The 24,829-nt window shown below is 40.8% G+C and overlaps 1 protein-coding gene across 3 annotated transcripts in view; it reads right to left on the bottom strand.

Moving 5' to 3' along the window:
* si:cabz01090165.1 (uncharacterized protein LOC100333421 homolog) overlaps positions 1–24,829 on the bottom strand; it is a 411,304-nt gene that overhangs the window by 18,800 nt on the left and 367,675 nt on the right. The window lies entirely within an intron of this gene.

Raw genomic sequence — 24,829 nt, 5'->3', positions numbered from 1 at the left:
TGTGTTGACAAAGCCAGCTCTGTTACGGCCAAGAGATGTGACTGAAAGCTCCACAAAAATCTAGTAAGTGGACCTTTTGGGTTACAGAGTTTTTTTGCTGACGCTTTTGAGTTGTTTGGCAGAAGACAGAGACAGATTTCCAGACGTAGTCAAAGGTCATTAATCTGATCTGAACATTAAACCACAGGAGTAAAGACTGCAGAGGTCACATTAACTCCTCGCTACCTTCCACTCATCATCTTGTCACTTTGTTAAAAAGTCCAGTGTTAATGAAGCAGTAAATACAGTGACAGAGCTTCAACAAAAATCTATTTCCTTCACTGTGACTCTGACAGTTACTTGTTCTGGAGGAGGACAGTGTTGAAGGGGTTTGCTGCTTCGTATTGAACCACACAGAATGAAGGAAGTGACTGGATTTCTTTCTGTCCCTACAATATATGCAAGCATTTTTTCCCTTATTCCACATAATAAAACTTTGGAGAGTTTACTGCATTTTTACAAAACTATTCACATTATTTCTGTGCTGAATATGCTGTTTTGCCTTCTATCAGAAAATACAAGTGTTCAGTATTTAGCTGAGACCAAGTTCTGCTGATGTAGAATTAAACACTCAAGTTGCAGAAGTCAGAGTGTGAAGTCTAAACCCTTGTTAAGTTCTGATGGAACTTTTCTAATAATAAGTATTTTTACATTATACACGGCCTTATAAAACACTAAGCTTTGGTTTGACTTCTTTATCATAGCTTCAGTAATTGCATTCTTGCAAAAGTATCATCCACTGTCATCCATTCTCTGCTACTTCAATTAAGTTACTGCACTTTCTCAACTGTAGGTGCATTTTTCGACCCTGACTTCGCTCAAGCGTCATCACAGACTGAAACATTTACCAGGGAACGACACATCTGTATGAAAACACTGTGAAGCTACACAGAGGACTGCAATCAACAGCCACTGTTAAAAAGTACACTCTACTGCAGCTTAAACAACAACTCATGCATTTCAATGAACACCAAAACTGTGTTGTGGAGAACCTCGCACCAAATCTTTTACATATTTACCATGAGATTGAAGACGGTTCCTCTGGTTTGTTTCATAAAGATTCTGCACTACAAAATGACAGTTTGTTTATGTCTTCTATCTGCAGACAAAGGCTGTGGCATATTCAGCAACTGGTCTCAGATCTAATCATGTAGCAGTAAATAGTCCACCAACTGTAGAGCACATGTGCCAGAACAAGCCCGTGTGCACCATCACTGATGTGTTCTCATTTCGCTGTTAATGTGCCAGATGTAAACAACGATCTGTTGTAGTTGTGATGCTGCAGGTTGTGACGAGTTGAACCTGAATCTAATCACAGGCAGAAAACAGGAGAAAATCAACCTTGGAACAAATAAGATAGAAGTTGCATTTATGCAGAGGAAAAATTGTTACAATCAGACACATTCATGACATGAAAATAAATCACCCTAAAGTTTGAGCTCTAGGTCTGTACACACAGACACACACATTCATTTCAAATAACCTCGTCTTTGATGGATCTGTTGTCTAATACAGTTACATTTTTTTTTATTTTCTCATTAACCTGTGGACACACAAATAAAGATGGACAAAGCCGCGATGACGTCACCCACAGGTTTCTGAAGAAGCTCAGAGTGAGCTCCTCCACTGTTCCCATCTTGGCGGTGATTGACTCCGCCCCTAATTCCTAGCTAATCTAAAAGAGGAGGGGCATGTGTGGAGCTCAGAGCTCTCCAGTTTGTGGAAAGCATACGCTCATCCACCTGTCACTCAAAGAGGCCACGCCCTTAATTATACAGAACTTTAAGCCTTAAAAAAAACAAAACAGGTGAGTTATATAAAAGTTCACCCCCTGTACAGGTGTCATGAAGGAGGGAATTAGCTGTAGAGATCAAAACTGTTTTCTGTACCAGTTTGTAAACATGTTTGTTCCTGCTGTAAAGTTGGACATCTTAACGTTGGAGTCTATGGGGACGGACTCAAGTGGTCATTAGAGGAACTGCAGTTCTTGGCACATGTTTGCTGGCTTCATTTTTCAGCTTCAGAGGTTGCTGCTTGGTTACAACATATGGACTACTGTTTGTAAATTGGTAATTATGAATTTAAGTGAACAAAAACTACATACAGTAGGTCAGGAGTCCAGTCTCTAGCCTCTTCTATTCAACATCCACGTGCTCCCCCTTCCTCAGATTATGGAATATTATAGCATGTTTTACCAGAATTATGCAGATGACACCCAACTCTACATAAGTGTCACCAGGTGAACACAGTCACAGTGAGTGGATGTGGCAGAATTTTCTACAACTAAAGGCAGAAATAGTTGCTTTGATTAAAAGTGCTCACCTTGAGTCCATGACACTCACATCTACAAATTAAAACATAAATCTTGGTTATTGGCTGTTTTTCAATGTTTCATTTCATTTCAGCATGTTTTTTACAACAGCCACGTGAAGATCAGCCTCCTACCACCTTAAAAACAGCAAGAATTCAAGGATTTGTGTCTAAACGTCTAAACTTGTTCATGCGTTTATTTTGAGCAGGCTGGACTATAGTAATGATGCCTTCACAGGTCTGGGTAAAAAATCAACCGGACAGCTGCAGCTCATCCAGAATGCTGCTGCCAGCATCCTCACTAACACCAAGACAGTGGAGCGCATCACATCCACCCCTTAAATCGCAGCTCTGGCTTCCTGTGTGTCAAAGATAGGTTTCAAAATCCTACTCCTTCCTAAATGGTCTCAGGCATAAATACATCTCTGATTTTCTTGTATGTTACGAAGCATCCAGATGCCTCAGGTCATGAAGGATAGGTATATACTGAGTGATCCCAGAATCAGAACCAAACAGCTTTTAGCTTTTCTGCTCCTCACCTGTGGAACAAGCTTCCTGAACACCTGCCGAAACTCTCAGCTCAGGCGAATCCGGCCTCAAAACATTAACAATAAATTACATCTTTTAAATCCTTAACTAATTATCTTCTTGTTTTTGAGGGCTTTTAAATGCAATTTCAATGTTTTCTTAATGTCTTATTTTGAATGTATTCCCATGCCTTGAAGCACTTTGAATTGCCTTGTGTCTGAATGGTGCTGTTTTAATAAACTCGCCTTGCCTTTAAATTAAATGTGCTGCTGGAAAGTGAAGACGTGTCCCTTATGTTTGTCTCAGACCTTTGCTGTTCAATCATGCAGACATGTCTAGATTCTTGTATTGATATTGCAGTTTTCATTCTGTTTCAGTTGAGCTGAAGAGAGAACAGCAGAGATCAAACACGACAGTCTCATAAAGAGAAGAACAGGGGAGATTTCCAAATGAAAAAGACTGAAGTTGAAGTGGAGAGAATGTGTTTTTCAGAGCAAAAGACAGAAGGAGCGAAAGAGAAGAAGGGAACGGACAAGGATGTTGCACTTTCAATTTTCAGCTTGAAAATCAAAGGGTACAAGGCAGAGTGAGATTAAAGACGGATGGGAGACAAGGAAGACAGTGGTGAAAAGAGGAAAGAAGAATATGGGGAAGAGAAAACAGGCAAAACAGGAAGACACGGAGGAGAAGTGATGAGAAACGGGAGACGAGGTGAGACAGAAACAGGAAAAACGGGGAGGAAGGAGGGGGAGGGAGTGAAAATAAAGAAATGCCATGGTGGAGGAGTCAGAAAAACAAGCGGGAGATGAGACACGATACAGAAAGAAATAAAAGAAACAAGAGAAGAGTAATGTATTCAGTGACATGAGCTGAGATGAAAATGTACAAACTTTTTTTGTTTTGGGCCAGACTCAGGGAAAGAAGCTGAGAACAGCCTCCTGTCAGGGCAGAGCCATCATCACGGTTTTACTCTTACTTTCCAAGTCAGTCAAAGTCAGAGTCAACCTCAGTGTTAATTCTGCCTCATGCAGGATGGAGATGCTGTTTCTCCTCAGTATAGGCACATACAAGTATTACATAGAATAACAAAGGCTTAAAATACAAGGATAGAAAATATTTTGGAAAATATTTTTAGAAAAATTTGGAAGTTAAGATCCGACCTGAAACAAAACATCCTTTTCTGATTTGTTCCATTTCCATTTTTTGTCTCTTTGCTATTGCCAACGATAATAAATAGAAGTCAACAGTCTCTGTCCTCATTAGTTTACATAGAAGAAAGTCCACAGCTCCATTACTGGAGTCAGAGTACAGATCCTCCTGGTCAAATATGACTCCAATACACGTGAAAGTTGTTCAGTCAGATGTTTACTGGAGTTAAACTACTTCATGCAACTGGACTTAACCGTATCATTGGATGTAAACTGTGAGATCATCCAAAATGGATGTCACTCCTGGGTATACTGAGCTAAACCGAACCACAGCTGCTGTACGAGGGGAGTGACCTTTCAATTAGATGTGTTATAATCAGCGAGTGTTTGCTTATGTTGTCATATCAACTTCATACGTTTAATGCAGCTTCACAAATTCCCATCATTCCTCGCAGTGCCAAGCTCTCGGATTCTGCTTTGTCAATGCTGCACTTGGTCACGTCAAGTGAATCTGAGCGAGGAGCACACAGAGACACGGAGACAGAGGGTGTGCATGTGAATATATTTGTATTTGTACCTGAGCTTACACTTGTATTCTCTCTGTGAAGGTGTGTGTGCTTTCCTGCAGCCGCATATGTCTATTGACTGTGTGTACCTGTGGGTCTATGTATGTCCTCAGTGTGTGTGTGTGTGTGTGTGTGTGAGCTATATATTATTCAGGTGTCAGGCAGTGGAGGGCAGTTCCTATTTATCAACACTGGAGCGGAGGTGACGAGACAAGGAATGGAATTATAAAGCCTACCCTGACCCTATGGGCATTATGTGTGTGTGCCTGTCTGTGTGTGTGCATGTGTGTGTGTGTGTGTGCACATTTCTTTGGGAAGAGAAACAGGGAGGGAGAGTAAAAGAAAAAGATAGAGACAGTGTTTCTAAGAGACAGCCGGTCTATTATATCTGGTCTATAAGTGCTGCAGCGTTTGGGTCAGACTAATGGTTGAATGAACACCTGAGGCTCTCACGCACATGCACACACACACACACGCACACACGCACACACGCACACACACATGCACACACACGCACACACGCACACACGCACACGCACACACACACACACACGCACACACACGCACACACACGCACACACACGCACACACATTGAATGTAAAGCTACTATTATTGCCTGTGGCCTTTTTGTTGCTGGAGATAAGTCATGTTTCCGCCTGAGGCTTCAATACAGAATTTTTTACAGCAACATGTTAGGGTTGCTGGTTCACTTCCCTGTGCGGAGCTCAAAGGGAAGAGGCAGACCCCTTCCCCGTGTAAAGCCGAAAGAAAATTGTGAAAAATGTACTTTTCTTAAAACTTCAGAGAAAACTTTGTCCGTGATAAGATTCACGGGGAATATTGGGGCCTTATCTAAATACATTTTCATTTCATTCTGATGAAGAGCGACATGTAGCTGAACCTCTCCACCAGGAAGATGCACTGAGCCGCAGTCTGTCTCTTCTCGGTTGTTTCCGTGAAAAAAAAGATCCAGTTTCTGTTCAATTTGTCTCTAAAAAAAAAAAAAATCGAATAATATTTCACAGATTTACACAACGTGTTCTGTAAAATGCAGCGATGGACAGACGGAGAACTGAACAGATTTTCATGTGAATAACTCCAGTGTGTTGCTATTTATGAAGCATGTGGCATTTTAGCTCAGGCAGTAGCAAAACAAAAATAAGAAAAGAAACCAGGACTGAAATATTTACTGATGTATGTGTACTGTGTTTTATGTATGTATGTGTCCGTTAAGTGTTTTCTCATTTTACAGATGAGCTCACTATATAGTCCTGTACATAGTCCTGGATAGCGATTAGGGAGGAGTGGATGTGTGAGTGAGGGACACAACCACAGACTTCAGGACGGGGGAACAGGAAGTGCTAATTTCCGTGTGTTAGGACTCATTCCTGCAGCTCTCTCTTCCTGAAATGCGCATTACTGAGTAGAGGCTTCCGTGATTAAACTAGCGTCTGCTCGTTTTCATTTCCACACATTTATCAGTTTATTGAGTTTTGGACCTTGACCCAAAGTGTGGACTGAATATCACAATATTTCAGCCTCTGCTGTACAGATTAGAACCATTTTTAAAACATGTCTCTTGTGTGTCAATGTGCTAATCAAAATATCAACATTTCATTCAGTCCTTATCCAGTTTTGAGATATGAACGACCTTAGAGAAGTTATGCATTCCTTCTTTTGCGTGTGTTGATATAAAAAATACATATCTATAAATCATCAGTTTTCCTCTTCTATTTCATTCTTTTTTTAAAATGAAAACAGACAATAAAACACTTAAACTACTTCCATCTTATGTAAGTTTAACAAACAAACTTAAAGTCTTCATGTAAATCCAGTTTTATAGTGTATATTGAAGCAGGCTGATGTATGATGTGCTCAAATGAAATGAATAACTGCAGCTGGAGCTTACTCCCGGTGACAGTTACTCTTTACACTGAAGCTTTAAGTCTCATATTATCCTTGCCTTGGGCATAGAACAAGTTAGTATCCTGCATAATGAAAAACAGGAAAGATCCAAGGTAATTGCAGTTAAAATATGTCAGCATGGCAGCATGTATCATTGAAGGGTTTGAAAATGCAGTGCACGTAATGATATGATATACATCCAACACTATACAGGAGTTACATGTACAGTGTGTAATTTTCTGCCACAAGGGGTCTCTGCTATAAATAACAGCTAAAGACGGAGGATGTGGTGGAAAAGTCTTATTTTCTTAGGAAGGTTCAAACTGAGTGAAGTGAGCTGCAGTATCTAATCCACTTCTCTAAATGATGAGGAAAGGAGCTTCGGTGCTTCCTATCTTATCTCCTTTAGCATAGGAAACACTGGACCTTCCTTTACAAAAGGAAATGCTGTCCCACAATTCCTTGCACCAACATTTAAAACGATGCACTATTGTAGTTTCACCTCTTCCTTGTCTGCCCAAAGCCCGAATCCATACATATACTGTATATTTATTCTCTTAAAATCAGTCAGGAGTCATGAAGAACAAGCATCATCATTACAAAATACTACAGCCTATATATAAATTATTTTCTCTACTTAACAAAAGTATAAAAATGTCAAAAAAAACTTAAATGGCTTAACTTTTTCTATTTGTATATTTCTTTCATGTTATTTTATTTCAACATTTCAAACCTTTTTACTTTGTTTTGGTGGTTAGTAAAGGAGTATTCCTCGTCCATGTGTGAATAAAGTTTGTTTAAAAGAAAAAACAGCTTAGTGTAAGTGCTGTTGGATTACTCTCCTAAATCCTAATAAGTTCCCCTCCACGTCTTTCCTTGAGTTCATGTTGTTTTTCATAGAGGTCGAGGACAAGTGGTTCGAGAGATTATTTAGACTTTTTGACCACAGCCAGAGTTTTGTGACATTGTGAAGTAGCATGAGATGATGGGAATTATTGTCTTTATCAGCATCTCACTCAGCTCCTCCTGGTTTGGATTCCTTCAGAGTCAGTCATTCAGGAGGTTTTTACCTGCAACTGAATTATCTACACAGGTGTCCTCCTCTCCAACACAAACAGAGCAGGTGATTAAATCAGGTAAAAACACCGAGTAAAGCAGTTTAAGTTTAAATCAATGTTTCACCTATGCTAGACAACCACAGAGGCATGATGGGAACATGCCAAGAACGTCTTTTTGAGTAAAGGTGTACCAATACAAAAGCCTACGGGGGTGAGCGCTGGCCAACAAGCCAGGTGTGTAATTGACAGCAGTGAGGCAGAGCTGTACAATTAGTAGTGAACCTGAGGGAAGCACCTGGCAGGCTGTCAGCCATCTGAAGACACTGAGCCGAGGGAAGCAGAGAGAAAAGCTCTCCAATAATCCAATAATCCAAACGCCGGGAAGAATGTGAGCCACAAGAACATGACTTTAATGGCCACATATGCTTTCATGGAACTTGATTCCTGATTGCAGATGTTTTTGAAGCACATTATTGTGGCGGAACCAAGCCAAGCATGACAATTAATTATGAAATAAATCAACATCACAACTACAGCATCAACAGAACTATATTTTGTTTTATTTCTACTTTTTTCCCCCCAATTTATTTTGATTCCTGGAAAGGTGACTTTATTGATATTCCACAGGAGACTATAGGTATAAAATATACAGGGATAATTCCCTTCATACCCTCGACACAAGGTCAGGGTGAGAGTTTCTCTGCATATCCTCACTTTCATCACCTCTCATCCTCTGAATATCAATAAGGAAAGCCAGAGAGCAGAGGAGAGAGAAACAGAGACTGGAGAAATTGAGAGGCGATGGAGTGTAGGAGAGGAGGGGGGAGGAAAAGAAATGAGGGAGACACGGAGAATGAGTAGAAGAAGAACAGAAGCCTCCTTGTGCAGATAAAGAGGAAGAAAAACGTGTCCAGGCACACTTGTTTAATACCACAGCTCATTCACAGCTCATTACACAAACACTGCGTGTTCTGTGGCGCACAGAGAGTGTGGATGAAAGCAGGAGCAGATACAGAATGTGCTTAGCAACATGTGTCGATGGTGAACGACTTGCAGTCAGTCAGTCAGTCAGTCAGTCAGTCAGTCAGTCAGTCAGTCAGTCAGTCAGTCGTCTAATACTTTGTCACTACAAGGCTTTTTCTCTGTAATTGGTGAAAGTAAGACTGGGTGATGTGCCCTATAAGTAATATTGTGATATTTTTAGAATATATCACAATAGACAATATATATCATTATTATAACATATCATTTTGAAGACTACACTATAGAACTTGAATGATTTGCCTTTTAAACCTTTTGATGCACAAAGAGACACTCTCATGCTTCACTGCTGTAGTGTGCTGTAGAGATTCACCATCTTGCCTATTTTTCCACCATTTTAGCAAATGCATGGAGAGGCAGAGGAGACCACATGTACTAGAGGGTCAAAGCAGAAACCCAATAAACCCCAAAAAAAGTAAATATTTAAAAGGTGTTCGCAATATTGTCATTTTGCACATCCCCCATGAAACAAGCCGCAATACAATTGAATATATTCGATATATCTTCCACCCCAAGGTGAAATGTTCAATTATCCTTAAATTAAAGAATAAAATAAAATAAATTGAAATACAAATTGAATTGAATTAAATACAGACACCAAAGAGTATACGACTGCGCTTATCTATAGCACGCCAGCAGGTTTGACAAAGCGTCAGTGTTTGATGTACAGGGAACCAGAACAGGTTGATTTGTCTCTGTTGTATTGAGGAGGCAGCAGAGGTTTCAGAGGCCAGATCATAAACCCCAAAATATCTGCATGGCTGGAGCTGACCCTTCCAGGGTCACTGGGTGTGATGGTCCGGGTAAAGAATGTTAACATGGCCCTATGAGGAAAAACACAGATCATCTGATCACATAGTGACACTGATGAGTGGTGCAAAAAAAGTCAGAAATATTCAAACTTTTGTGCAGATGTATAAAATAAAAATGCATGAGGGATGCAAAGTAGCAGAAGCAGAGATGAGGTACTGTACCTCAGATAAACACAAGAGTTGTATTTTCATATTTTCCTGCTCAACAAACACATGGACTCTGCCTAAAAATAAAAACACACCTGTAAACAGAAACTTTATGATCAAGTCTTGAAGTGTTTCTTCACGCTTCCTATATATTTTTTTCTTTTTGGCATATACAAAGTGAGTTTGTTCACATCAGCCTGGCTGAATTAATGTGGCTCATCTTTATTCAGATTAGATTTTTGCTGAGATTTAAAACTTTTGAGATTTGGTTTGAAATAGAAACAGAGAGACTGACAGTCGTAAAATGCAGAGAAAGTAAGTCCGACAAAGAGACAGAGAGATAGAGAGAGAGACAGCTGGCAGAGAGAGGGAGTGGGCATCATTAGTGGGAAAAGGTCAGCATAGCCTCCGGTTTGGGTTTACTGTGGGAACGTATTACACGTTTGCAGGCAGGAAGCGGCGGTAGTTTTATGGCAGGGCTGCTGCGCCGTGTGACTGAGAGACTGAGGCAGGTGTGTGAGGTCAAGAGATAATGGCGTCAGTTATAGATACTAGTCTACTGTGTGTGTCGGGGTGAGGTGAATGGAAGACAGATGAAGCTGGTCTAGAAAAATGTTTATTTGCTCATTATTACATCAAGATTTAAGTTAGTAGATAAACTGTTGATAGGATGTGGAGTTTTTCCCGAAGGTGTATCATGCTGTAATAAGTGTTGATACTCTGCATACGAGCTGCCAGTACGCTTCATCACCACTGCCTGTCCCATGGTCGCATAGCTTTGGAAACCCCCTCCCTCCACACCTTCTTTTTTTTTTATCTTTGTTTTCATCCCATCTTCCAAACAGCACTTCAACACTTTTGATATCCAACGTGATTTGACAACATGTCAGATGTGCAGCTGAGCTTCAGCACTCTGAGCTAAATTTGAACCTGCAGTGCTCTCTTGTAAAAGAGATAATGTATCTTGTTCTGATTTTTATTACTTTAAATGTATTCTTTTCTTTTTGTGTATTTCTTCCCTTTTCTTTTGTGGGATGTACTTTTTGCTACATATTGTTTGTGTTTGGGAATTAGGAGGCAGTATAACAAGAATATTCGATATACAGTGCATCCGAAAAGTATTCACACCCCTTCCCTTTCCCCACATTTTCTTATGTTACAGCCTTATTCCAAAATGAATTAAATTCCTTTTTTTCTCATCAATCTACACACAATACCCCATAATGACAAAGTGAAAAAGGTTTTTTAAGAAATTCTTGCAAATTTATTAAAAATAAAAAACTGAAATATCGCACGTACATAAGTATTCACACCCTTTGCTATGACTCAAAAGTGAGCTCAGGTGCTTCCTGTTTCAACTGATCATCCTTGAGATGTTTCTACAACTTGATTGGAGTCCAACTGTAGTAAATTCAATTGATTGGACGTGATTTGGAAAGGCATACACCTGTCTATATAAGGTCCCACTGTTGACAGTGCATGTCAGAGCAGAAACCAAGCCATGAAGTCAAAGGAATTGTCTATAGACCTCCGAGACAGGATTGTATCGAGGCACAGCTCTGGGGAAGGGTACAAAAACATTTCTGCAGCATTGATGGTCCCGAAGAACACAGTGGTCTCCAGTATTCGTAAATGAAAGAAGTTTGGAACCACCAGGACTCTTCCTAGAGCTGGCCGCCCAGCCAAACTGAGCAATCAGGGGAGAAGGGCCTCGGTCAGGGAGGTGACCAAGAACCCGATGGTCACTCTGACAGAGCTCCAGTGTCCCTCTGTGGAGATGGGAGAAACTTCCAGAAGGACAACCGTCTCTGCAGCACTCCACCAATCAAGCCTTTATGGTAGGGAGTGGCCAGACGGAAGCCTCTACTCAGTAAAAGGGACATGACAGCCCGCTTGGAGTTGGTCAGAAGGCACCTAAAGGACTCTCAGACCATGAGAAACAAGATTCTCTGGTCTGATGAAACCAAGATTGAACTCTTTGGCCTGAATGCTAAGCGTCATGTCTGGAGGAAACCAGGCACCTCTCATCACCTGGCTAATACCATCCCTACGGTGAAGCATGGTGGTGGCAGCATCATGCTGTGGGGATATTTTTCAGTGGCAGGAACTGGGAGACTAGTCAGGATCGAGGGAAAGATGAACGGAGCAAAGTACAGAGAGATCCTTGATGAAAATCTGCTCCAGAGCGCTCAGGACCTCAGACTGGGGCGAAGGTTTACTTTCCAACAGGACAACGACCCTAAGCACACAGCCAAGACAACGAAAGAGTGGCCTCAGGACAAATTTGTGAATGTCCTTGAGTGGCCCGGCCAGAGCCCAGACTTGAACCTGATTGAACATCTCTGGAAAGACCTGAAAATAGCTGTGAAGCGACGCTCCCCATCTAACCTGACAGAGCTTGAGAGGATCTGCAGAGAAGAATGGGAGAAATACCCCAAATACAGGTGTGCCAAGCTTGTAGCTTCATACCCAAGAAGACTTGAGTCTGTAATCACTGCCAAGGGTGCGTCAACAAAGTACTGAGTAAAGGGTGTGAATACTTATGTACGTGCGATATTTCATTTTTTTATTTTTAATAAATTTGCAAAAAATTCTAAAAAACCTTTTTTGCCTTGTCATTATGGGCTATTGTGTGTAAAGTGATGAGAAAAAAAGGAATTTAATCCATTTTGGAATAAGGCTGTAACATAAGAAAATGTGGGGAAAGTGAAGGGGTGTGAATAGTTTCTGGATGCACTGTATATTCTTTTAGATGATGTATACAAAAATATTGTGAACAACGAGTACAAATTGTAACATAATTGCTTTTTGGCATGCAAGTGTTTCTCTTTTCTCCTTCTCACAGACAACACACTCCCCCCACCCATCCAGAAAACCCTCCTGAGTGCATATGCGTGATGTAGGTGAAGTTTGTGTGTTTTTGTATCTGGCGTAGAAGGAATCGGAGAGAGCGAAAGAAGTTGGAGGTTGAAACTTCCTACTGTTGCAGCTGTCTATTAAGAGAGAAAGACTAGTTTCCGGTACCCTGTGATACATTAAAGAGTTAGCATGTAATTTTTTTTTTGTTGGTATTTGTCATATTTGACACTGTCATTCATTTATATTCAATTATACTGTTAGTAAATGTATGAATTATGAGTATATTTGTTAAAGATATCTGATAATTTGACAGATTTTTTTAGTTTATTCATAGACATGTCAGCCATTGCCAGCAGCGCTCAAGATGCTGAGAGGCAACCACAGTAAGTAGCAAGCCAGGCTCATGTTCCAGTAGGAGATTTGGGAGGAAGGGGATGTTAACCCCTTGGTTAACAACTGTTGCTAACCTGCCGTCCTCCCTCTCCAGCCCACAACCTAACTGTACTGTGTAAGACCATGACGCTGTCCGTGGTGCTGAACTAACATATTCACACAAACTCCTGATAGTAAATGTCTCTAAAGCAAAGATCAAGAGCTCTCAGGTAATTTTAAGAGCCATATTGTTCAGAGTGACCTCGGTTTCCTGAAGAAGCAAAGCAGCCGTTGTTAGAGTTACATGTTGCTTAGTGATTTAAGATTTCCACTACTATGGCAACAAATTGGAATATATATGGGCTCCATAGCCGTCGCTGCTTAAAGTCCCTATTCCCTACTGGGAATCATTTGTATTTCATTATGTATTTTTAAAATACATAATTACTGAGCGCGATGGGAATTCATTTGTTGGCTTTGGAGGTTTCTGTTACAAACTAAGTGCTTGACAAATGGAAATAAGCTGTTTGTGACACTAGATGAAAAATCAGGTGATCAAGAAATATTTTACTGGGCTAAACTGAATGACTGACAGACATTCCCATTTTTAGAGCTACTATAAACAGCTCTCTGTGTGTTTTTGTTTTAATTTTTATGTAGCGACCAGGATGACGGATGATGTAGAGTCGACCTGCTGTCCGTGGCTCTGACGCTGAGAGCTGAACTCTGAGTTTGAGCAGGAGAGAAAACCTTTTGATTTTGAAATTGATCTCAGCCTAAAAGCCTGGCTGTCATCTTCTGTAGTGGATGTTTTCTAACTGGAGAGCCAGCAGGACAAAGTGACATTTTGGCTGATGGAGGGAGAGCAGAGGTAGGGGGGAAAAAAGATGAAGAAAGGCAAAACGGATGAGACATATACAGAGGTGATATGAAGGAGCGAGGGAAGAGAAAGAGAAAATGACATTACAGTGACTTTCTAAAGGTCTGTACACTGACAGAGTGAGAGAAAATGGATGGAGGGGACAAAGGAATGAGAAAAAAGTGAGAGTAGTAAAGAGAGGAAAACTGACGCTTTATCATTTCAGCAGAATATGATCAGCTGTCGTTTCCCAGACCTTTTCTCCCTGTCTTCCTTCCTTCTCTTCCATCCACCTACTGCATCTCTGTATCAGCTGAGTCAGAGGAACATCCTCTCCTATTCAGAGCACCACAGCAATCTATCCCTTCTCTATCACTCCCTCCCTCCCTCCTTCCATTTTTCTAGTTTTCCATTCTGCCTCTCTCTCTCTTCTTTAATCTCTCCTTCGAGGGCGAGGCAGGATGGTAATTAGAAAGCCGAGACCCACACAAATTCAAATGCACGCACACACACACTCTTTCTCACACTGTGCTTTATAATGCCTTTCATGCAGACACACATACGCGCACACACACATGCACACGCATGCACACACACACACACACACAGTGCGGGACAGAAAGAGAAAGAGGAGCAGAAGAGAATATTAAAGGAGGTAGAATCAATACATTTATTTCCTTGTGCTGACAGAGGTTGATCTCTCCCTGGACCCATAATCCATGGAGTGCATGTGTATTTGTGTGTGTGTGTGTGTGAGTGAGAGAGGAACAGTAAGAGAGAGACAGAGAGAAAGAGAGAGGGAGAGGGAAGGGTGAAGGGTAAAACTGGACAGATTATTTTTGCCCTGGGGCAGAATAAAAAGGGAGAGTTGTAAAAAATACCCCCCCCCCCTCAACAGAGTCTGAGAGGAAGGGGTGGGGGCTGGGGGTGGGGGTGGATGTGTTATTTTGATGCTTTGCTTGTAGACTTTTCTGCCAGCGCAGCAGTTGAACTGAAAACCTGAGTGAGTGAGGAAACTGATATGAAAAAAAAAGAGGTGCTGAGATGGAAATCAGAGCAGTTTACACTGACTGCAGCATGAGACCAGCTTTTACCTCTCTCTCTCTCTCTCTCTCTCTCTCTCTCTCCCCGTCTCTCCTTTCCTATCCCTCTGTCCTTCCCTTTCACACTGTCCTGCCTCCTCCTTGCTCTTGTAATGCACTGGGGACCTCTTTAGTGCTACATTAATAGCAGTGGACACCACCACCAGGAAGTGGCTGAGTTGGGCGGGGGCCACACCAGAGACCAGGATTCACAGAGTCCTGTCTGTGGCGAAAGGGTTAGGCATCATAAGCTCTTTGGTTCAGATTACGGAAAGACTGTAGCCCACATCAGGATGAATGGTTACTCAGTTTTTCCAGATCTCTGGATCTCTTTTCCAGCAGGTTAATCTCTTCTTTAAACTCACTTTCATCTTATTTTATCTTTGTCTTTAATTTGTTGTAATTGTTTAAAATATTTTATCAGGTTTTATTCTTTTATGTTGTGTTTTATGTTGTGAATGTTATTTATTTTAGATAGATTTTATTTATTTACTTGTTTGTCTATTAAAGCACTCTGTGACTTTATTTTGCAGTATAAATAAAGCTCTTCTTATCTATCTATCTATCTATCTATCTATCTATCTATCTATCTATCTATCTATCTATCTATCTATCTATCTATCTATCTATCTATCTATCTTGTACATCGTAGCCCATACAGACATGTCATGTAGGACATATACAGTATGCCCCTGTATCAAGAGTGAAGTTGCCATAAATGTCAGCTATAAGGAGATATATTATAATCACATATATACATCCTCTGGATATATGAAGATATACGTTATATATAACATATATGAAATACCCATAGTAAAATTTGTATATGCACATAAATTAAACATATCTATGATGATTTTTTATGTAGTGTAACATGTTGGGAGCATATGTAATAATGACAATAATTAATAATGATATATGATATATGATGATATATCCAAACACCATATATATCAATTCTATATGCTCATTTGTTTTTCTTATCAATTTCTCATTCATTTTAAACATGTCACTATCTTCCTATTCGGAGAAAGTGATCTCTACAGTGGACCCTACTATTTGGGATGGATATATATTCATGTAACAGATCTACAATATAAGCAAACATATGTCAATATATGAAATTATTCCAATTTCTAATTGTTTTCATATATAATTTTTACATTTATATTTTCTATTTTTACACATATATACATATATGGCCTTACGACAGTTTCATGTTATAGATTTTCCCTGTGCATGCCTATACAATTTCAGCTCAGTCAGAGGAGAGGAGAGGCTATGTTCATGGGATAAGTTCCCAATGTAAAAAAAAAAAACTGGTTACATTTTTAACATCTTTTTAAATCCACAGAAATGAAAAAGTGGAAAAGTTGAGCCAATGCAGGACTATTTCATCTGTAATGCATAATTTGTTCGGCTGAACTGTGCTCCCCTGCAGCATGGGCAGCAGAGATAACCACGACGATGGTCACTGAACTTCACTGAACTTCTAAAATGTTCATCCCCATTTGTCATGCCATTATGATAGGGCAGCAGTAGCCAGCAGGGAACAGCCGGCGGCTTCGAGCTGGAAGATCAGCAGCCAGGAAAATGAATGAGTAACCCCTCCTTCCTGCCGCCACCCCTCGACGACTTCCATGATGAACCCCAGAGCTGCTGCTCCACAACCGGCTGACTGCAGCTGCTCAGTTCACACAGCTAATGCATTTCAGCAGTACTGGACAGCTGCCAAACGTGAATGTGAAGCAGGCCGGTGAATGACAGCAGACATGTTCGCTCAACTTTCCCTGGAAAGATAAAGGTTAGAAAGAGGCTGCGCACAGTGTCGGAGCCATTAGTGGCGAGGCTGACTGAATCCTGACTTTTAAAATAGTGGGAGGGCTTATTTTAATGAGAGCTTGGAAACGGTAGAGGTACTGTAGCTTTGAATCAGAAGTGCGAAGCTTTGAGTCTCAACCGAGCAGGTATTTTCATCACAGGTGCACAGGTTTCAATACCTGTGCTGATACTGCAGTTCTCACTTTGTTGTCCACATTACAAACTTAAACTGTCTGCTGGTCAGCTACGGACTTGTCGTTATCGTGGACAGACTCCCTGACACCCCTGCTTCCCTGCTCTGACTGCGTCAGCTTTAAGATTCACTGGAGGTGCAGACTGCAGAGGAGGTGCAGAGAGCTGGTTGCTCTGCACTCATTCTGACACACTTATTTCCACTGTGAGTAAGGATACTATTGTACAAGTAACATATCTTGCACGGACACACAGTTTTGGGACATGCTTCACCCAGCATGCCATTATGTTCCTGATCCCAACAGTCTGTGGTGAGTCTCAGTCATCAAGGTAGTAGGATATCTAGTGTGACAAAACATTGTCAAGAATACATTCAATGTTTCCTTTTTTTATTATGTTTTGATAGGATGCAGTGAGATTGCAGTGTTGACCATTTTAAGAATTTCTGCTTTCAAGATCTACATGGACCTGATTTCTTAAAGGTAAACAGGATCATTATACCAATTAACAGCACCTCAATTACTCCAAATATCTGTTGTGAAACCCAACACATTTAACAGTTAAACATCTACAGTGAGCTGTGAGGCTATTCTGGGATATCCGGTCCTGCTGGGCTCTGCTACAAAAAAAATCAGGGAATCAGGGCATGCACCTGAAAACCGTCACTTTCTGAAAACGAGTGAAACTACATGTGACATCATCTTCAGCACTGAGGAGGTCTGAACATAAAATCTAATAAATATCACCAGGAGATCCTGCCCATGTGCCTTTGTATCAAATCAAACGACCTTCCTCTCCGCGACTTATATCCCATCAGGTTACAGTTTACGAAAGTCCTGCCAGCACAGTGCTTCTTTTCACTTCGGCAAACAAACACAAGTACTAACAGAGTGAGAAAACAATAGAGACAAGTAAACAAATGTAGTTAACATGGCTGTCCACTTTTGAGTGCAAATAAAAAGGTCTTGTACTGCAACCTTGTCTCGTTGAAAGAAAGTATAAGTTCTGCACTGCAGGGAACATGTAAGCAGGTGGTTTTCTTGGATGTCTGGTCTGCAAGCTGCAGGACTTTGACACCAGAGACCAGGGTTCACGCCCTGAGTCCCAGATGTGGTTGGTTTAGTTAAACAAAAATGGACTGGTTAAGGTCAGGGAGAGATGGAGGGTTAAATGTCACTAAAGTAAACACATCCCATCTCATGCCTCAAGCAGCTGTTAACTTCCCAAACCTTCACCTGGTGCTGGTAAAGGTTCCTCAGTTCCTCATTCCTCAGTTGCTATGAGCAACATTGCACAGATCATATTCACACCATTAATAACGCCATTTCCCTCTGACGTCACAATGAGAGTCGGTAGCATTGAACACTTTCATGTGTTTCAATAAATCCCGTGCGAGACGGTCGGTTACCCTCACTTTCTTTTGACCAAATGGATATATGGGCAGATGAATTTGCCCTGCTCCACAAAAGGATTAAAAAAAAAGGATACAGCTCAAATCCACAATGTTGACGGTAATACCAGCCCGCACTGGAAACACTGTAAGTTAATGTTAGGCTAGCAAACGTGAAGTTTGTAGTTAACATTAAAGTCAATGTTAGCACTGCTAGTTGTCAGATGAGAAATCAATCCACTGGATTGTGCAAATGTTAGTGATTATCTAAGGATATGTAGTTTCATGATCAACCTGCCTCCATGATCACTGCTAACTGAACCTTTCATTGTTTTCTTTGAGCATTATTCTACTCGTCTCTGAGAAGTTTCATGTTGCCAGGTAATATTAAATGAAAGAGTCGGGAAGCAAGTGATATACTACAAACAGTTTCGTTGTGTTAAGGACGACAGCTCCACCACTCTCAGGGTAAAAACCAGCCTCCCTACAGGGAACAGGTATGGTAGTAATAAGATGCATGCCTTTACTTTATACAGTAAAACAAAGGAGGTGAGAAAAGAGCTGAATTCTTACTTCTTCCACAAACATCTTTTAAATCTGCCTTGACAAAATTATCGGTACCCCTTAGAAGTGGTGATAAATAAGTGGATTGTAGTGATATTTTAAGCAGCTTATTGACTTCAACTAGTAGGACAGGTGTGTTCAATCCTTTAATCAGTCGTTCAGCCTATTTAAATGGAGAAAAGTCCTCACTTTGCTGTCTGGTATCACATCGTGCAGCACACTGAACATAGACAAGTCTGAGGAGATAAATATGACAAGACCATCTCCAGCAGCTTCATGTTCCTGTGACCACAGTTGCTAAATGAACAGACAGACCATTCTGATGGTGGGAAAAGCACCAAGGAAAACTTTAAAACAGATCAACAACAGAGGGCTCCACGGAGGACAACCAAGGAAGACCCCACTTTTGAAAGAGAAACATAAAAACACCAACTCTTTGCTAAGATGCATGTTGAAAAGCCACAATGACTCTGGGAGAACGTTCAACAAACGGAGAAAGAATGACGCTTTCAAAGAAAGAGAGCATCCCCGCTGTGAGACATAGCGGAGGCTCGGTTATGTTACGGGGCTGCTTTGCTGTGTCCAGCACGGGGAGTGAATCTGTGCAGGTCACACTGAAATCATAAGATTGTCATATTGCGCAGTGTCAGAGCTCTGTCTCGGTCACAGGTCATGTCTGCTCCAGCAGGTCAATGATCCAGAACATCGAAGAACAGAATGGATGAGAAGAAAATACTGGATTGTTGTGGCCTGCTATGACTCCTGATCTTCATCCAACCGAACATCTATGGAAAGAGCTGAAACTCAGTGTAGGGAGAAAGTTCCCATCACACCTGACAGATCTGGAGCAGTTTGTTCAAGAAGAGTTCGGCCAAACTACCAGCTGCAGGAGAGGAAGGAAGCCCAGAGGGCTCATACAAAGTCCTCCCCTTTATTTCAACTAGTCATTAGAAACATACACCATAAAGTAATACAACATCACAGATATTTTTTTAAATGAGTTATTAAAGAAGATGATGACTTCAGTGATGAACCTAGTGAATTCCAGAGATGAGGAACTTTAAATTTGAGTGCCTCTTTGAATTAGAGTGAATGACCAATGATAAAAGGAAAAAGTTATGAAATGTATCTGGAAGGTTTTGCTTGTGATATACAAATTTCAACATAAACACATGTGTTAGTAGAGTATTTACAGACTCAACTGACAAAAGTTTAACTCTCCTAAACAAAGGTGCAGATGGCTCTTCACTGGTGGAGTTTTTAATCATTCATAAAAACTGTTTTCAAAAGTATCTAAACTGTATATAGTGTATTATAGTATATATAGTATAATAATGTAGTATAATATAGTATATTGAGGTATGAAGGATATGTAGCAGAGAAGTGTACAAGTCTAAGAGCTGTGGGTCCCAATATTTTTGTCTGTAACATTTTCATTTATTGTTTTATTTAAAATAATATGTTGCATTGTGTCTGTTCTATTAAATCTGGTAAAGACAAAAGTGGCATCCAACAGCTTTTGTCAGTTAAGTTAAAACGTGGTCAAATGAAGCCAGAGATCCCTCCCTTTAAACACATCTGAGATGAAAAAGAACCACATGCTTCTCAGCAAGTAAAGGACAGAGAGCGACAGTAATTACAACAATAAATGTGAAGTGTTCCAGAGTGTGGACATCCCATTGCCTCAGTGCTGGACGATGAATTGCTCGGTGCTGTAGCTGCTATGACCGTCGGAGTCTCTGCAAAGCCCCCGGACCAGACTGCAGAGAGGGCAAAGTGGGCGTCATGAGTCTCTTCTATTACAGTGTTCAGTGGAGAGGCCAATAACTCTACCAGAGAGCTCCACTTGTGTTATAAAACGTTTTGCACTTAAAGTCAAAAAGTATAAGTACTGCCACTGCGAGCAAAAATGCCTTCACTTGAGTCATGGATTGTACAGGAGGCCAGAGAAGCCACGGCAAAAACAAAGTTGACGGTGAGATTTTGTTTGCTCGGTCAGTGAGCGGACGTTGGTGCACAGGGACAAAGTCTGAATGTAATCAGGGTCTAGAAACCATCATATTTCATGATATTTTACCCATTAATAATCATCCCTTATGTTATATAATAATTGGCAAAAAGTTGCCTCAGTTTAGGGACTATATAAAACTTTGTTCTCTCTGTTTCTGAAACAGTGCTTTCATTCAGCTTTCTGAATAATAACCTGTTTGCTTTGCACCACTCTCTCTTATCCAGATGAGTCCGGTGAGTAGGGAAACTCTTTTTAAATCAACTAACCGAGTGCTGCTCACTCTCTGCTCACTCCTTATCTGCTGACGGCTCCACCGGAGTGACTGTAGGGCATAGGTGAATGCAGAGCTCAACAACTGCAGCTCCTGTAAAAGCAGGAGAGAATGCTTTTCCCAGCCGAGCCATAGAATCAAATTGTTGACCTTTATAACACAAGTAGGTTTCATCTCTGTGCCTCCAGGCTCAGAGCGAATGTTAAAAGAAGACAGGGGCTCAGCGGTACCTGCTGTAAATACTGAAGATACCCCGGAAAATACATAGAAAACAAATGACAACTGGGTAGTTCCTTTTGAATAGTTCCTCTTTCATGAGCTGATTGTATTAATGCTGGGTTTCATGTCGATGTAAAGGACAACAGTGGTGGCTTTACAGGCATTTAGCCATTATTTAGTTTCTTTTTTCAGCTTCATTTTGCCATGTTGGAGAAATCGCAGCATTAAAAATTCTCATTACCCCCGTCTCTGGATTACAACTTGATAACTTATAATTAGAGAAAAAACAACAACAGTCTTTACAGTAAATGGCAAAAGATGTTTATGTTCAAGTGACACAACCTTCCAACAGATGTATGAATTATGTTTCTTGGCCAATATGGAACAAATGAGGAAGTAACAGGGACAGACAGAACAACATCTGGCTTTGACACTGGCAACCGCTATTTATTTCCTGTTACCTACCAGCAGTCAGTATCCTAACCACGACCATGACCACGACCACGACCGCTCCCTAACATGATGAAGGTATGGTATATTTAATCCAACAGTAATTTTAATTTGGGCCGAGTTGAAAAAGTCAGTTCTCTGATTAAGATTAATCTTAATTAGAATAATCCGATATCAATTCATAAAACCCAAAATTGATTTTTACTCTATGCCTTTTACACTCTTCTGTGGATGTGTGCGGCTGTCACAACGAAAGTGTGACAAAGTGATGAAATGAAATATCTGCAGTTTGCAGCATCCGGTTGATAATTATATACATTTTAAGAGTTTGCTGGTCCGATCATCATGTGTCATGTAGAGAGCTAATAAAAACTTTGATTTCCAAATGAATTAAATCATTAAGTACAAACATGACAAAGTCAGTCTGTTCACTTGGACAGCTTGTGCTGCTGGAAATGAAAGTTAGCTTAGCTACGTTTTCATAGCCTAGCCTGTTAGCTTCACCTGACCGCTGCACTGCAGCTTCTCCTCTGAATGGTTGTTTCCAATGCGGAAAGAATAGCGGCGTATGTGGAGCTGAGACTTTGGTAAATGCTAGTCTGTGGCAAGAATACACTCACCCACCTGTCACTCAAAGAGGCCACGCCCTCAGTTCTAAATAACTTATAAAAAACAGGAAAGTTAAACAGGAGAGTAAAGATTCACCCCCGTAATTAAATTAATTATAAATACCAAAACATGTTTATTTCTTCTGCACAGTTGGACATTTTAACATGGGAGTCAATGGGGATTGACTCACTGTTGGAGCCAGACTCTAGAGGAACTGCACTTTTGGGTTGGCTTCATTTTTTCGGCCCCAGAGGTTTCTGCCTCCACCAAGCAAACTGTTTTTGTGCCTGAACTTTAAAAAATGAACAAACAACATTCACCACAGCTGCGTAAGATCAGTCATGGCAGTCGCCAACAAAAGATGTTGTTCTGCTGATAGAGGCAGCAGATCAGAAAAAGCTTTATGCTTACATGTCATTTAATAATGCGGAATTATGTAATGTAATGTAAAGTAACTAGTGTCTGAATGAGGCATTAACATACAGTATAAGTCATGAACCCACCAGCACACTTTTGAGAGGTATGGGGCTTCTTGCTTTGTCGCCATCAGACTGCCTCATTCTAACATTCTGCTCCCCCCTGTGGTGGGATAATGATAAGGTCACTCCTATGGTTTAATTTGAAATAATCCAGCTGGACCCTCAGCACTCGACCATGTGCTATTTGCCTTTGCCTCGAGCAAGTGTCTTTGGTTTTTTGGTTAAAATGAGAATTGAGGCTGTGGACACATTTCAAACTGTCATCTGTCAGCCCTCCAAATGCTTTGTAATAACACTCAATTATGCTTTCTGAATGACGTTGCTAGGTTACAGAGCTGGCTAAGCGGCTGATGGGACCATCCAGTGGTCGCTTTGTATCGTGGGCTGATAGGGGGCCACACTCAGACACTTGGCAGCAACAGCCTGAAACATGCTGTGAAATCCTCAGCTGGTGATTTGGACGTGCAAATTGAATCGTCGGCTGTGGCAAAGGAGGGAGCTCAGGTCTGAACAAAAACTTTCACTGCTCATTTACCTTTTCATTTATTCATTCGTTATTCACCTTTTTTTTAATTAATGATCTATTTTATTTCTGGCTTCCTCATTTACACTGATATAAATGTTATGTGTAGGGACGGCATAATATTATATATATACATATACAGTATATGTGTGTGTATCTCAGTGCAGACTTTACAAGGTGCTAAAAGTTTAACAGTTGTAGCATTGATTCATTCTCCTGGAGATTTTTCTGCATAGTCTTTTTTTTAATCGTAGTAGTATTTCTTTAAATTACTCTCAATGTTCTGTCTGGCTTCACTCATTCATTTTTGTATTTTTACTGTTCCATCCTTTATTTCCTGTTTTCTTTCCATGTTGATGTCTACCGCCTTTCTGCAGCTGTAGTGAACTGATTTCCCAGCAGAATCAATCAACCTTAATCTTATCTTCTGTTATTACATTTCTTTTCCTTCGTTTCCGTCTGTCTGACCCTTGAACCCTGCTGAGGATCCTGATCTGTGTGGACCCTTGAACATGGGCTCGCTCTGTAATCCCTGGCTGAGAGGAGAACACCAAGTCAGTGCGGGAATATTTGTGGGTTCTCATTAATAGCTGTTTGTTCTGAGGTGGATTTCTTCCCTCCAACACTCAACTGGTGCCTCTCTGTGAGCCAATAATCGCTGAGCATGACCAAAAATTAATGCTGCTTTGTTGTATTTTAAGACGGATTTGACTTCAGCAGGCGAACAGATTAAGCTTTACATTACTAGTATGAATCATGGGGATATTATCAGAACTCCCAGGTTTTTCACAAAAAATGTTTTGGGAGCTAAAGAATTGAAGTGGTCTGATATCTGTTGCCTGAAGCCAAATCCCTGTTTTTTTTTCAGTTTATTCCTCCTTTGTTGCTCACTGAGCTGTTCACTCAAAAAAAACCTGAACCAGCTCGAAAAATGTGAGGAAAGACCTTGGTGAAAACTGCCCACACAGGGATGATGTGTGTTTGGAGCAGAAACAGACAGTCAGGAGCCCCAATTATATTTAGTTAGCCGCCACCATTATAAACTAACTAACCAAAATTATCAGGTATAAGCAGGTTTTTTTAACGCAGGTGAACCCGCTAATAAAAGCCGATTGACCTATTTTCCACTGCCAGTCAAGTTTGCCTTTTTGCTCGGATTGAGGAGGAGTGATGTCATCACATGCTCTTACAGAGTGCCTGTAGAAGTGTCAGAGCCTCTGTGTGAGACACTTCACTCAGTGATTGTGTGTTTTTTTTAAAACTTTAAAAATTTCAGGGCAGCAGCAGTGTAGCTGCAGTATCTCCGCTTTAACTGCACCATGCTGGACAGGTGTCAGGTGTGTTTACAGTGTCTGCGATGTTACAACAGGAAAAGGGGTGAAAATTTCACCTGAGTGTGGTTTTTACATCACTGCTGATCGGAGCCGATAAATACCTGCGTCTATTGTCATTTGACCCAGGTGCGAATGCTGATTTTTCCTTTTCGCATTGCAATCAAAAGCCTGATGTTAAGAGGGTCTTCGCTGGTTTTTTGACCAGTGGAAAAAGGGTTTTAATGCTGCACAGCCAAACA

The sequence above is a fragment of the Seriola aureovittata genome, chromosome 4 (assembly GCF_021018895.1).
Source record: "Seriola aureovittata isolate HTS-2021-v1 ecotype China chromosome 4, ASM2101889v1, whole genome shotgun sequence".
NCBI classification, from domain to species: Eukaryota; Metazoa; Chordata; class Actinopteri; order Carangiformes; family Carangidae; genus Seriola; species Seriola aureovittata.
This window is presented reverse-complemented; position numbering and strand designations above follow the sequence as displayed.